Genomic DNA, 16,788 nt, shown 5'->3' with positions numbered 1-16,788 from the left:
TCTGGATATATTTCTTTGAAATTACACAGCAGTAACTTGATTAATCAGTTTTTTTTCCCCGCATAAGTAGTTATATCATACACTTTCTGTCAAACTGTCAATCAAAGTAGTGTGTTTGATAATTTATGACCCTCTGTGCTTCCCTGACTGGCAAGTCTGTAGGGGTGGTGAGAGGGGTAACCCTATCGAGTGTAGCTGGTCAATCTGGCTCCTTTGTGTCTGGGGGTGTTGTGGAGAGGTGAGAGGTGGGGGGGGGGGGTTGGCCCCCTTCCAACAAAAGGTGTTTATGTTAATGAGTTTGGTTTTTGGTGGGGTGAAATACGTCTGAAAAGAAATAATGTTTTTAATATGGGGATGTGTTTGTGTTACTGTGTGGGGGTATTTCGTTTGTGTAAACACACTGTTAGAAAAGCATGATGTTTGAATGTGTACGTATATGAGTAGAATATTTGTTTTGTGAAATAAATGAAAACAATTGTTGACTATGTTTTTAGGGATCCCGGTTTACCTTTGAATAAAAAGTTTAGGAGTTAAAGCGTCTTTTTTTTTTTTTTTTTAAAGAATCTGTTTAAAAGAATCGTTTGTATTACATACATTCTAAACAGAAACCTTTAGGATGTAAAAATGATTAAAAGAGCTGTTTAAAGAGAATAGCGCATATTACATGACTTCTAAACAAAGATCCTTACGAGGTAAAAATGTTAAAGTGCTGGTTAAAAGATGTTTAAACTAGGAGAAGTTTTTTTTTTTTTTTTCAAGAGATGTCTTCCAGTGTCTGTGTTAAGCAGTAATGAAGTTAAACTGAAACACCTTACTCTCGCTAAACCCCGCCCACACATACGTGTATTCAAACACGCCTCTCTCTCTCTCTCTCTCTCTCTCTCTCTCTCTCTCTCTCTCTCTACACCCATACACGTGTTTTCATCGTAGCCAGTACGTTCTGTCAAAATGTCAATCACGGCGGTAGAACTAGAGAGCTAATTTATGGCCTCGTCCTTGTCAGGCCTGCGTTTCTCTGGGAGTGCTTAATTTATGGCCCTTTGTTTCTTCCTGACCAAGAGTTTTTTTATGACCAGGGGGATCGCGGTGTGATCTCACAGATTGTTCATGATAATGAGTGTCTGCGGGGGTGTTAATAGCTTTACGACACACCCTACAATAGGTATGCGTTATGTTTAAAAGTAGGGTCAGTTACGCAGAAGTCTCTAAAATCTCGGCTGTGTTTCAGAGCGCTGTGTAATTTTAGGCGAATCGTCGATTCTCGTTTTAACTCACCGCTAAAGCTTTATATTTTATTTTGGAGAATACTTCAAAGAGGAGATGGCCGTCTATCGTAAGAGTAACGGTTTAATTTTATTTTTATTATTATTACACATTGTTAAGAATGTTTTTATTTATAAACGAATTTATGGGTTTATTGTGATGGATAAAACAGGTCTCTAATGTTACAGGTGATGCTGACATTGTGTCTATTCCGGACATCGTAGACGAAATAAATTTTCTGAACAAGGCAAGCGGTACGTACATTGTTATTCTTTATAAATATTCGATCCTATGTATGATGTGTTGTGTATGTGTTTAATGATTTTACTTTATTTTACACAAAGGGGCGAGCACAGAAGTCCCGCGAGTCAGGTTGGAAAACCCCGTGTTGGGTAAGATCTGTAATGAGATATTTAGCTGTTATGTTTAAAAGCGGTTTAAGATGTTTTCTTATGTATTGTGCTCGTTTGTTTACTGTTCAAGGCTTGTCAAATATTGTAAACAAGATCGCTGCACCCGAGTTCAAAAATAGTGCTGCGGTTTCTACTGAACGCGGTATAAAAACGAGCTCTGGAAAGGCCGAGCGTAAAACAGTCGCTCAGGTCCACAGCGCGGGGGTCGCGACGTCTAAACGTAAACGATCGAGATCTCCCCCACAATCGACAGACGGTATGTAGCATGTATTTTATATATATATATATATATATATATATATATATATATATATATATATATATATATATATATATATATATATATATTTTTTTTTTTAAGAGTGCTTCATCATCCTAATTAGTGCCGGTATCCTAAGTAATGTTTTGTGTGTTTTTTTTTTCTACCCCAACAGAGTCAGCTGTGAATGAACCGAGCGCTATAGACTCTTGTTTGAACTGGAATCAGGAGCTGTTTGATTCGTGGGACGCCTGTGTATTTACCCCGGTTCCTGGAGACGATCTGCCTTCAAACCAAGAAGCATTTGGTCGTGAGGCTACTGTTGTTATAGACAATAACAGAGACTCGGCGGAGGTGACACGAACCGGGTTCAAGGCCATCGAAGATCGTATTGCAGGATTTGAAAAGACTTTTGCTAGCGTCACCGAGCGTCTGGACATTATAGAGAAGAATCAGCGTCTTTATAATCAAAGTGTTGTGGAAACATTACAAAACCATACCATCACACACAAACAAATCATAGCAACCCAGAAGCTTCTTGCTGGGGAAATTCGACCCGTTGATCACAATCAACACCTGACGACGGAATTGTTAAAACAGCTTGTACAGCTGGTTAAAAACAAGAAACTCGGGTGAGTTATACAATAAGTATTTTATACCCGTGTGTGTGTGTGTGTGTGTGTGTGTGTGTGTGTGTGTGTGTGTGTGTGTGTGTGTTTATTTGCTGGTTCGTATCTGGTTTACTGTGTGTGTTTTTTTGTTTGTTTGTTTTTTTGTTTTTCTACTAATTTTTGTTTCAATTTTAAAAAATCTGTAAAAATGTCAAAGCGGTGTGGTGAAAACTCGAGTAATCTGGGAGCTGCAATTAAATCTAGAAGATGCGACGATGGTCTGTGTACTTTTGAACAGCGTGGCAATACAGAGACGTTACAGTGTTTAATTCGGACAATGGAGGATCTGAATAGACAGCAGTCTACCACTGATACTTTGTTGGACTAATTTAACAGTGTTAGATCAGTGACTGAGGTTCAAACAGCACCACTGCCTAATTCGTTGTTAGACAGCGATTCAAATTCACAGCAGGTGGGGTGGGGGTCAGACAGTCAATCGTTTAATCCTTCGGAGCCAGATTTTGGGTTATCCGAAGCCGCTATTGAGTCTATCGTAAGAGAGGGTGGGTCTGTTGGTGGTTATACGGTGGTACCGAGACTCAGATTTAATAGTTTGGAGATACGGCGTTGTAGACCACAGGTGTAAATACGTTTGCGATGTACGTAGTGCACCTGATTGTCATAAATACGTCGGCAAAATGAGGCAATGTCACGAGTGTTTGCGGTACTGCAGATCAGCCTACTGTTACAATGCGCATAAACAAACACAAACAGGACAACAGTACGCTCAGTGTGATGTCACTAAATACTGTCAGAAATGTAATAGGCGATATAATGTCAACGGAGCCGCACCAAAAAAAACGTGTGCCCTGCAGAACACTATCCATTGTAAAGCTGAATTGGTTAATGACTGAGTACACCAATGTTTCATACAACTGATAAAAATGGAACCACCAAGCGACAAATACATTCATTATGATTTTAAGACACAACACACGGACGGTAAACACGTAGCAAATTTCGTATGCGCCATTACATTTAAAGGGGAAGAGTTCACAGCCGCTGGTACAGACTGTATAGATCAACTTGTTAAAAAGTTTAGACAGCCTCATTATCAGAATTACACATGGGTTGCACACAACGCTTCAGGGTTTGACAATTTTATACTATTGGAATATTTTGCAAAAGCAGGGCTAACACTCCAAATTACTATGCAAGGCTGTCGGATCATTTTAATGTATGATAAGACATTCAAGCAACGTTTCATCGATAGCTACTCTTTCATCCCTATGTGTCTGTCCATGACATCTGCCGCGTTAAATCTAACCTGTGCTGAGAAAGGCTATTTTCCACATCTGTTCAATAGAATAGAAAATGAAGACTATGTAGGCCCATTCCCTGATAAGCATTTCTACGGCTATGAGACAATGTCTGACAAAGAGAGGGCTCTGTTTGATAAGTGGTATGATTTTTGATTTTAAAAAAGAGCTCGCCATGTACGGCAAGAACGATGTCGTTTTGCTCCGTGAGGCATGCATGAAGTACTGTGACGAATTCATACAATGTACCAAACTCGACCCATTCAGATACACCACTTTGGCAGAGTGCTGCATGGCCGTGTATAAAACCCACTATCTACCGAGAGACACACTAGCTCTGACCCATAACAATGCATACACTAATTAGAACAAGTCATACTCAGCCGTTTCTATTGAATGGCTTGAATATGTCAAAACAACACACGGCGTGAACATTCAGCACGCTTTAAATCATGTAGAGATGGTGATTGGAAAATATCATCTCGATGGTTATTATGAAAAGGATGGTGTGAAATACAGTTTCGAATTCGACAGATGCATGTTTCACGGGCATGAATGTCGTTATAACCCAAACCATTTACATCTGTTATCAAAAGTGCCCTACGCTTTGCTCAGAAGACAGTTTGATGATAAGGTCGAAATTTTGGAAAAGGCGTATGGTCTCGATGTTGAGGTGATGTGGGAATGTGATTGGAATAACGCTAAACAGAACAATGTCGCTGTAATGGCGTTTATGTCCACTTACACACATCCTAATGATTGAAACTGCGCAACGCGCTATTTGGTGGTCGTACTAACGCGTACAAATTGTATCACAAAGCCGACAATAGTGAAAAAATACAATATGTCGACTTTAAAAGTTTGTACCCCTTTTGCCAGGCCAAAAAATGTTACCCCATAGGACATCCACAAATAATTTTCAAGGATTTTGAACCTCTTGAAAATTATTATGGGTTTGTCAAGGCTACAGTACTGCCACCACGAAAACTGCTTCACCCTGTCTTTCCCTATAGGACCGGTGGTAAGCTTATGTTTCCACTTTGTCGTACATGCGCCGAACATCAGAATCAGACAGACCCGTGTGGCCATACTGATGAGGAAAGAGCGATTTCAGGGTGTTGGGTCAGCATAGAGCTGTTGAAAGGTGTGGAAAAGGGTTATATTGTAACGAACGTGGACGAGGTGTGGCATTTCCCACAACGGTCAGAAACTTTGTTTTGTGATTGTTAAAACATTTTTACAATATAAACAAGAGGCCAGCGGTTTCCCCGCACACGTTATGACAGACGCAGACAAGGAATCCTACATCTCAGACTACTTTGAGAAAGAGGGGATTAAGGTGGATGCCGGTAAGATAAGTCGCAACCCAGCACGGCGTTCTATTAACAAACTTCTGCTGAACTCACTTTGGGGTCGTTTCTCCATGCGTGAAAACTTGCTGTGTACAGAGTTAATTTCGGACCCGGAACAATTTACACAGCACATATTCGGTGACGGGTATGATGTTAAACACTTTATCTTTGTTTCAGACAGCGTGGCTCTAATTCAGTGGTGTTATGCGGATGGGAAAGGGGGGCAGACTCGCGACATCAACATCTTTCTTGGTGCTTTCACAACAGCTCATGCCCGTCTAGAACTTTACGAATTAATGGACAAATTGGGTGACAGACTGTTGTACAGTGACGCAGACAGTGCGATCTTTACGTCTAGAGAGGGCGACTGGGAACCTCCGTTGGGCCCCATCTCTGTAATTTAACTGATGAGGTTGGACCTGGTGATCATATTGTAGAATTTTGTTCAGGCGGACCAAAAACATATGGCTACTGCACTGCGAAGGGTAAGGTATGCATGAAAGCCAAAGGTGTCACGCTCAACACAGTAAATTCAAAAGCCATTAGTTTAGACACCCTGATTGGACTTGTCGATCACTACGTCCTGGGGGCGGATAATAGTCGTCATATACTGGCATACACGGATACCATTGTACGTAATAAAAACAATTCACACTACACAACAGGTCAGTTGTTAAAAAGTTTAAGGTTGTGTACAACAAATGCTTACTGCTCCCAGATTTCACAACGATCCCATATGGCTTCTGACAATCTTTTTGGACATAGGGGTGTGCGAGACACAGAGGGGTTTGATTTCAGATTACATCACCCTTTTTCATGTGTGATAAGGACCTTCAAACTCGGGGAAGTCATATTTTGTAAAAATGTTGTTGCAAAATGCTGTACATTTGATTTCTAAAAAAAGTTAAAATATTGTGTATATTTATGATTGTTGGCAACCGTTGTATGATGAATTGTTGAAAATGTACAAAATAAAATTTGTTGAAGGATTACCACAGACTCTGAATGATGATGATCTGCTTCCGGCCAACACGGTTAATTTATTAATCCTCGATGATCTGATGAAAGAGGCCAGCGGGAGCAGTGAGGTGGAGAAGGTCTTTACCCAATATGTACATCATAGAAATCTTAGCGCTATTTATATTGTACAGAATTTATTTTGCCAAGGAAAAGCCAGTAGGACCATCATCTTAAACACTAATTATCTAATGTTGTTTAAAAATCCCTGAGATGCTAATCAAGTCAGTGTTCTAGGAAGACAAATGTATCCCGGCAACACAAATTTTTTTATGGAATGTTATCAAGACGCAACCAGCAAGCCTTTCGGGTATCTGCTGATTGATTATAAAACAAAAACTCCCGAACACTATCGGCTCAGAACAGATTTACTTGCGCCACACCCTGTGGTATATCTCCAGAAAAGAAGAGAGCGAAATGTCTGCCAGACTTTGTAGAAACCTGCCGCTTTTAAAAATATTATTAAAAGCGTCACCCAAACAAAGAAGGATTATTTTACAAGCTCATTGAGCTCATTGCGACATTGTGTGAAGTAGCTCTTAATGTTCTCTATTGTAATATACCTCTCACATCACAACAATATCAGAAACTCAGAAAAAGGAAAAGCGTAATCAAATTTGTAGCGGATAAGACTGCTGGTGTTAAAAGAAAGAGACGTGTAATAAATCAACAGGGGGGCTTTCTTCTACCGCTCTTAAGCGTGGCTATTCCTTTCATCTCCAGCCTGATTGCATCTAGATAACAGAGGGAATGGAGTACGCAGAGAAAATGTTTTTAGTCCCGCAGCACCAGTTGGACAAACTAAAGACCGGGACAGCACGCGAATCTATTCAGCAAATCATGGAGAATGATTTGGACATTGCTATAAGAAATATCTTGCACCGCTCTGACTTGGACAGTTATGAAAAAGCGAAGCTGTACACAAACGGTTTACAGCACTTTTTAACAGTCGCTAGACAAGGGGACCGTGAAAACAGCACATGAACACTGACACCTATGCAGACTGAGCATCCTGAACAAGAAAAGCCGTCTGCGCCGCCCGGCGTAAACCACCACGACGGTTTAGATAACGTAGCGGCGGATATTTTGAAGAATGTTCCGCAGAGGAGTGTAAAAAACGCTCGCTACATTTTAGATAAAATGTCTAAAATGAAAGATGTCACATCTTGGGACGATTCGGGGGAGTTTGTGTTTAACGGTAGAACTATTCCCGGCGAAGCCCGAAGACCCGTCGGCTGGCTCGAATTTCTGGAGGCTTTTGCTACTTTAAACATACCATACTCAACGGTGCCAAACCATTATGTCAGACACGCAATTAAATCTTTCAAAACCAAATCGACTTCGCCTATAACCAATTCGTCTAAGAGGCGTAAAAAGCAGAAAATACTTCCGAGCACACCATCAGCAAAATCAAATTATTCAGATGGCCCTGTTTTCAAATCACCCAGTCTTGACACGAGTCAGTGGCTACGTTTTTAATCCACGAGTTTTCTTTTGTTTATGATCTTGTTATCATCTGTATTGCTTTATGTGGTGTTTGTATAACAACAACAACAACAACAACAACAATAATAATAATAATAATAATAATAATAATAAAGAGTCAAAAGAAGAAGAAATCTCTGTTCTTTGTTTTTACTGAAAAAAAATTAGTGTTAGATTAACATTTCACCTGTCTGAACACAACAAATACAGCTGAAAACATTTTCATTACAAACACCTTTTTTTAGTTTTAGTTTTTTTCATAAATGCTGACACCATCTTGTCATTTTTAATAAAATCGCCGGTATACATCTTCAACACACGGTCATAATCATGTCCCTTCACTATATGATAGAGAAAAAACACACAATGCTGCCCGCAGGTCTCTGATGAAAAATCTTGGACTTGTACTACTGAATGTTGAATCACTTGCGGTTTAGAAAGTTTTTGATATTCTGTGGAAAACGATTGTCATCTGGGTTATTACCAAAGCTGTCAAAAAAACAACCCACGCTGACCTCGTTTATGTAGATGGCTAACCAGTGTTCACACTGGAGTCCTGAAGGATGCGTGTTGATTATCACCATTAATGGTAATTTTCTTAAGGGGGCTTCTGGTAGGTGGTCACACGGTAGTACGCCGAGAAAATGGGTATTACACGAGATCTTATCCATTATAGCCGTAAGCTGGATGGTGTCCATTTTGCCTATTAATAGTAATCAACCAGGATCTGTCTGCGATTTGACACTTCGATGATGCTGTCAAATATGGCATAAACAATTATCGTTGATCGTTCAGGGTAGAGGTTGTCTAAAACGTGCTTCTAGCCTAATGTTCCCAGACTTGATAAGCGACACGTGTTGACTGCAGTCTTCGTCCGGCGTGAGATTAAACGCATGAAGGGTATACACGTGCAGAAAATCCTCCCGATCAATTCAATTCAATTCAATTTTATTTGTACAGCGCTTTTTACAATAGACATTGTCTCAAAGCAGCTTTACAGAAATATCAACACGGTATACAGATATTAAAGGTGCGAATTTATCCCAACTGAGCAAGCCACTGAGTGGAGACGGTGGCGAGGAAAAACTCCCTAAGATGTTTTAAGCGGAAGAAACCTTGAGAGGAACCCGACTCAGAAGGGAACCCATCCTCATCTGGGTAACAACAGTTAGTGTGGAAAAAGTTCATTATGGATTTATATGAAGTCTGTATGGCGTTAGGAGCAGCCGTAGTCCCAGCAGTCTGGAATTAGAGAAGATTTGAGCTCCATCCAGAGGCAGAAAGGATCTGGATCTCTAGTATCTCCATAAATTCGTGTGGGGCTCGGCGAAAGGAGAAAGGGAGAAAAAAGATTATTATGACTGCGAAGTAGTAGAACAGAATCTAGTCAGGGTGGGCTTGAGTAAACAAATACGTTTTAAGCCTAGACTTAAAGACTGAGACTGTGTCTGAGTCCCGAACACTAATTGGAAGACTATTCCATAACTGTGGGGCTCTATAAGAGAAAGCTCTTCCCCCTGCTGTAGCCTTCACTATTCGAGGTACCGTCAAATAGCCTGCATCTTTTGATCTATGTAGGCGTGGCGGATCATATAAAACCAAAATATCGCTTAGATATTGTGGCGCTAGACCATTTAGTGCTTTATAGGTTAATAAAAGTATTTTATAGTTAATGCGAGATTTTACTGGGAGCCAATGCAGTATTGATAATATCGGTGTGATATGGTCGTATCTTCTAGTTCTAGTTATTACTCTACCAGCTGCATTCTGGACTAACTGGAGCTTATTTATATTCCTACTGGAACATCCAGACAGTAAGGCATTACAGTAATCTAATCTAGAGGTGACGAATGCATGAACTAGTATTTCCGCATAATGTAGTGACAATATGTTTCTTATTTTAGAAATATTTCTGAGATGAAAGAAAGCTATCCTAGTAATATTATCTACATGAGCATCAAATGATAGGCTGGAGTCAATAATCACTCCAAGGTCTTTAACTGCTGTACATGATGAAACAGAAAGACCATCCAGAGTAACCATGTGATCAGAAAGATTTCTTCTAGCTACACATGGGCCTAATAAAAGTATTTCTGTTTTATCAGAATTAAGTAGAAGGAAGTTAGTTAACATCCAATGTCTAATGTCCTTTACACAATCCTCAACTTTACTAAGCTTCTGTCTGTCCTCTGGCATCACTGAAACATATAACTGTGTATCATCAGCATAACAGAAAAATCACCATCACTGGAGAAATCACCATTTACGTCTACGAACTGATAACGATCGGTCAGATAAGACCTGAGCCAGGAGAGGACTGTTCCCTTAATACCAACAACATTTTCTAATCTATCAAGGAGAATAGTGTGATCTATAGTATCAAAAGCTGCACTAAGGTCGAGTAACACAAGCAGTGAGACACAACCCTGATCGTAGGTCAGTAGAAGGTCATTTACTACTTTAACTAACGCTGTCTCTGTGCTATGATGAGGTCTAAATCCTGACTGATACATTTAATGAATGTTATTCCTATCTAAGTACGAGCATAACTCTTTTGCTACAACCTTTTCTAAAATCTTAGAGATGAAGGGGAGATTTGATATTGGTCTATAGCTGGACAATTGAGACGGGTCAAGATCAGGTTTTTTAATCAAGGGTTTAATAATTGATAATTTAAGTGATTTAGGTACATAGCCAGTGCTTAGGGAAGAATTGATTATATTTAAAAGTGGTTCAGTTACTCCTGGACAAATCTGTTTAAATAAACATGTAGGTACGGGATCTAGTATGCAAGTTGGTGAATTGGCTGAAGAGATTAATGTAGCTAGTTCAGTCTCTCTAAGCGGAGCAAAACACTCTAAACATTGATCTGATATTGCTACATTGTCATGTAATGGGTTTGTTACAGTACTGTCCGGTTTTAATTTAATGGCCTGTATTTCACGTCTAATATTTTCCACCTTATCAATGAAAAATTTCATGAAATCTTCACTGCTATGTAATGATTGAGTGTTTCTCTCTGTAGTGGTTTTATTCCTAGTTAATTTTGCTACTGTGTTGAAAAGGAATCTAGAATTGTTTTTGTTGTCTCCTATCAAGGTGGAGAAATAGATTTTTCTAGCATCGCCAAGAGATTTCCTATATTTCAGTAGGCTGTCCTTTCATGCTGTTTGAAATATCACCAGTTTGGTTTGACGCCATTTACGTTCTAATTGTCGAGTTGTCTGTTTTAAGGTTCGCGTTTGATCGTTATACCAGGGTGCTAATTTTTTTCTCTAATTATTTTCCTTTTGAGTGGAGCCACTCTATCTAGCGTGTAGCGGAGTGTTGACTACAAGCTTTCAGTCGCCTGATCGAGTTCTATGGGATCAGACGGTGATCCAAATCTAATTGATGTTTCTGCGAGGTTATTTATGAAGCTCGGTGCAGTAGCTGATGTGTAGGTACGTTTTACGCGGTAGCGAGGCGAGGTGCAAATATTATGATCAATACGTATTATGAACGAGATAAGATAATGGTCTGAGACAACTTCAGACTGTGGAAAAATGATAATATTTTCTATACTTAGTCCGTATGTTAGTATGAGGTCAAGAGTGTGACCACCATTATGAGTAGGCCCGATAACATTCTGATTAATCCCTACTGCATCTAAGATGGACACAACCGCTAATCTTAGAGGGTCTTCCAGGTTATCAAAATGAATATTAAAGTCTCCGACGATTAATGCTTTATCTACAGACACAACCAGGTTTGAGACAAAGTCTGCAAATTCACTAAGAATTTCAGTATATGGCCCTGGGGGTCTGTAAATAATAATTAGAGGAATTGACTTATTTTTTGTGGCTACATAACTTATACTGGTATAAAGAATTTAAAAAGAATTAAATTTATGCTTAGGTTCTTGTGTGACGACTAGATTTTTACTATGGATGAATCCAACACCTCCTCCTCTACCAGTTGAACGAGGCTGATGTACATAACTGTATCCAGGAGGACTGGCTTCATTTAATGCTATGTACTCGTTTGGTTTAATCCAAGTTTTTTTTAAACACATTAAATTACATTCCTGATCAGTAATGATATCGTTAACAATAAGAGCCTTAGACGCAAGAGATCTAATGTTTAATAGTCCTAGCCTCAGATCAAAAGTGCTGGCTGTGCATTCAATATGATTAAATTAGGTTATATGTTAATTAGGTTACGAAGACTGACTTTCCGAGATTTTCTATATATTTGTATAGCTCAGGGAACAGACACAGTCTCTATAGTATGTATTACCGGTGCCGGATTTTTAATTGAACATTGATTATACTGAATGTTGTTATCATTGGAAGATGTACTTACGGTAGGCAGTCAATAGCTAGAGGTTGATTTTTAAGATGCTTTCCAGAAGCCAGCACTAACTGGTAAAATTCATGCACTGCAGAGCCGCTTCCATATTCAGGCTGCAGAGGTTTAGCGGGGTGCTGTTGGCCGTCCAGATAAACTGCCAAAAATTCTAGGTCATAGTTTTTAAAGGCGAACGGATTTTGATTATACGAGCCAGTAAACGCATCATTATCAACCATAGCCAGATTTTGGTAAGAACAAGTTCCTAAGAACAAGTTTTCTTGATTACAAACACGTGAGCCTACAGGGATTGAGAAATTTTTCACACACACCTTGTCGATGGGGTATTTGGCTGGCGTCGAGAGTAATGCTTGCGCTTGCCCCAATCTCACACCTGGTGATACTGACACTTTTTTCACAAACAGTGAAGCTGACACGATGTTTAGTTTATAGGCCACAGCGTCGCTCCTCATCAAACAGAATTCATCTTTTGCCCTCGTCATGCGGATTTTAATGTCCACGCCGTTAAGCATTAGTTTTTCTTGAAAGAATATGTCGCTGGGAATGGGTGCTAGTAGTTCAACAACGTTGCTGGCGTTATTAGATGCAGCTCGTTTGGTCATAACTCTATTACCACCAGCGAGGTCCAATACGTCCATGTTACCAGCCGTGTCTTTGTAAAAGAGCCCCGCTGAGAACTGCGTTTCAAGAGCGTCTTTACCATAATTGGTTTATAATCAATGCGAGATTTCACTGGGAGCCAATGCAGTGTGGATAAGATCGGGGTGATGTGGTCGTACCTTCTGGTTCTAGTTGGACTCTAGCAGCTGCATTCTGGACTAACTGGAGTTTGTTAATTAATATTAATTAATAGAAAGTCCCCATTTTTTATTTAAATTAGATTAATTTCTAAAAGATATTTAACAGTAATCATGAGAGTCACAGGAAAGCACACCACCAAAACAGTACACTACCAGTGGTAATAATAATAATAATAATAATAATAATAATAATAATAATAATAATAATTATTATTATTATTATTATTATTATTATTATTATTATTATTATTATTATTAAACACACACACACACACACACACACATTATAGGTTAGTTACCAAATTTAGCAGGTGTATAGCTCTGCTTAATTACTAACAGTCCTTCAGGCACCTTCATAACACACTTGTGCACGCGTCACACCTCAGTTCCTCAGCACCATTAAAAATGAGAATTTAAGCGTGAGAGATATATCGAAATTGTTTTATATTTTCACATAGTTTCCCCTTGTATGAATTCTGTATGATGTATGAATGTTGAAAAAAAATTACACTCAGGTTGAAGACAACATTTTTAGAAAATATCGTTTCTGAGTATACAAAATTTACACAGTTTAGGACTGCCGAATGATGCAAAAAAAAAATAAAATAAAACAAACATACCTGTTTATTTGTTTGTTTGTTTGTTTGTTTGTTTTAATCTAAGGTGATCAGTGGAGTCTGGCACAAAACATTTTGACTTTAATTTATTTTTAAATTCATCTTATTTTAATGTAGAATGTTAAAGATTGAGAGCGACAAATAAACAGAAGTTTATGTTAATTTACAGTAATGCACTCAAGTCATCTGAAGTTGATTTACATCTTATATTTTCCAAAACTTAAAAAAGAGCCTTAAATTGACTGAGCGTAAGTGTGGACACTATGCATGAAAGGGTTAAGCATGATTTATTTATTGATGGTTTTAGACTGCAAGCTGTAATAGCCATGTAATTACTCGGGTCAAAAATCTTGAATTAATGAGTTGACATTTATTATTTTTATGTGTAACACTGTACCAAAAATGCAATTAAATATAATTGTAATCCCGAGCTTCTAACACTCTACACTGGCATTTCTTCATCATTTATGCCGTTATTCAGCATACTGGTAATTATTACAAACAATATTACTGTAGGCCCTATTTTAGGAAATTGTCTATTTTGGTGGCATTGGTGCTGATATATATAATAGATAATAGATAAATAACAGCTAAAATGACAAACCTAGTTGTAATCAATCTCTCTCTCTCTCTCTCTCTCTCTCTCTCGAAAATAAATTAGTGACGTTCAAATGTGTAAGTGATCAGAGTGTGAAATATAGCCTAGGCCTGCATAAAATAATGCATAACAGTCTCTTGACTCAGTACTGCATCAGAGCATGCAATAATTAAGAACTTTGTCACATACTCTATGCTAGCAGCACCATCTTTTGGTACCAGAAAACATGTCAATGCCTATAGCCCTCAAAATTAAAATGCCCTTTTTTCAAAGTTCTTCATGGTCCATGTCCTACTGAGACTCACCATCTACTTTGTTACAAAGTACACCTGTACACTTTCACATTCATACAGTTATCTAATCAGCCAATCATGTGGCAGCAATGCAAAAAAAAAAAAAAAAAAAAAAGAACCATAAATTAACCTTTGAGGAAACTTGCATTAACTAAGTGATATTGGAAATACTATGTCAAGTGTAAACAGAATTGGTTATAAATTATATTAATTGCCAAAGTTTCCAATTAAATAATGTTTTGGACAAATGTCCTTTACCAGATGTGTAAGCAGAGTGCTTCTGAGGCTGAAGTGAAACCAATGGATATTCAACATGCTTGATGATTGTCATGGATTTCCCCTTGTGCTGAGCACTGGAGTGAGCAGATCCATGGTTTTTGATCCTGTTTATGTCCGCGTGTTTCTGATTCTTGTTTTTGTCTAGCATACCTTGTTTGCTGACCGGCTGATCTTTGCCTGTTTATGACCACATATTTTACCTTTCGATTTGGATTTGTCTACCTCTCTCTCTTCAATAAAGCTTAACTGCACTTCGCCTACAACATGGATGCAGCAGGAGAGCAAAGGGAGAATCATACTGGGTTCTTTATGCTGGTGTTTGATTCAGTATGAGTTCCCCATTGGACCCACCTGGATGCTCTGGATCCCTTTGAGGGCTTTGAAAGCCCTGGAAGGGATTTTTTCTCCAATGCCAGTTCTATTTTGAGAGCCTGGTGAACCCCAAGCCCAAGGAGAGACAGTGGGTAGAATTCTTGTTACCCTGGTTGGTCAATCTGGCGCGCCAGTGGGCAAAGCTCCTGAGTGCCACATGCAACTTCAGCCTGGGAAGCTCATCTGCATCATGAGGGTGATCTATGGAAAGGCAGAGTTCAGATTTAATTTAGAACATTTTTTGGGGAGGGCCAGCTTGACGGATGAACTTGTGAGGCCGTTCACCACCAACTATGAGTGGGCTCCTCTCCAGACGTGAATTATTGTGTGTTTCTGTGTGTTTATTGCCAGACCCATACTAAGCCATTCATCCTCGTTTCTAGTTCCATGCTTTTTAATCATGTTTATGTCCACGTGTTTCTGATTCTTGTTTTTGTTTAGTATAACCTGTTTGCCGACTGCCTGACCTTTGCCTGTTTAAGATCACTTATTTTGCCTTTCGATTTGTCAAATAACTGAGAAAAAAAATATTACTCTGTCATTCATTTAGTATGAGAAATTATTCAATATTATATATTTGTGATTGGCAAAAGTATGTGGACCTCTAGGATTAGCAGTTTAATTTGAAGGTGAAATTAGAGTTAGGTGTTTTTAATAAATGGGATGACAGGTGAGTGAGCACCCGATTGTATTTAAAGAACAGGGATCTATCAAAGTCTTATCTTCACAACACATGCTTGTGGAAGTGAATCATGGGATGAACAAAAATTCCTCCAAGCTGATGTACAGGACCGATCAACATTTAACAGAAACATTTAGTTGCAGTTATTGCTGCACAATGGTCACACCACATACTAAAAACAAAGTTTCACATACTTCGCTACTCACAGATATGTAATATTGGATCATTTTCCTCAATAAATGTCCAAATATTATATTTTTGTCTCATTTGTTTAATTGGGCTCTCTTTATCTAATTTTAGGACTTGCGTGGAAATCTGCATGGTTCACACACTGTCAAGCACCACTGTAAAGTCCGGGGTTGTAAATGAGGTCTTTCTCCTTAAATTTTCTTACTTAGTTGCCCCATGACAACATCTGGTGATGCGCATACAGATGTCATTATAGTTATATCCAGCACTGTTGAAGTGTCTTGCCACTGTAAAGAAAAAAATCTTCATTTTGATGTTATGTATGTGCACAGGAAACCACTGGCCAGTCATTTCTTGGTGTCTCCAGTGTATAGCTCATTAGATATTTTAAAGGAAACATAATTTCCTGTAACAAATAAATAAATAAATAAATAAATAAATAAATAAATAAAAAATAACTGGTGATGCATAAGTTATGGGTAATACATTTTTTTTTATCATTTTCAAATTTTTAATAAATTTACATGTGAACCATCTAGACCAAGCAACCAAGAACCAAGCAACAACTCTTGCTTGCAAGAGTGTCACAGATATTAGGCTAATCATTTCATTCACTTCTGACAAACATGATGTCAGGTAATGAGAGCTGAGACTGATGCAAATGCAGGTAAGGCTTTAATAAAAGTTTGCAACAAATGCAAAATGCAAGGCAGCGGCAAAACCATGAAACAGGCACAAGTCAGGCAATCAATAAACAGGATATCAGAGGTAGGGCAAACACACAAAAACGAAGTCAATGTCAGAACTAGTAAAAAAACAGGCAGCAAATACAACGGTTTAGTAATGTCAAAGATACAATGGAACTGAGCATATATTTCACAAAGAGCAG

Source organism: Ictalurus punctatus, chromosome 13 (assembly GCF_001660625.3).
Source record: "Ictalurus punctatus breed USDA103 chromosome 13, Coco_2.0, whole genome shotgun sequence".
Taxonomy (NCBI): domain Eukaryota; kingdom Metazoa; phylum Chordata; class Actinopteri; order Siluriformes; family Ictaluridae; genus Ictalurus; species Ictalurus punctatus.
Note: the sequence above shows the minus strand (reverse complement) of the source record.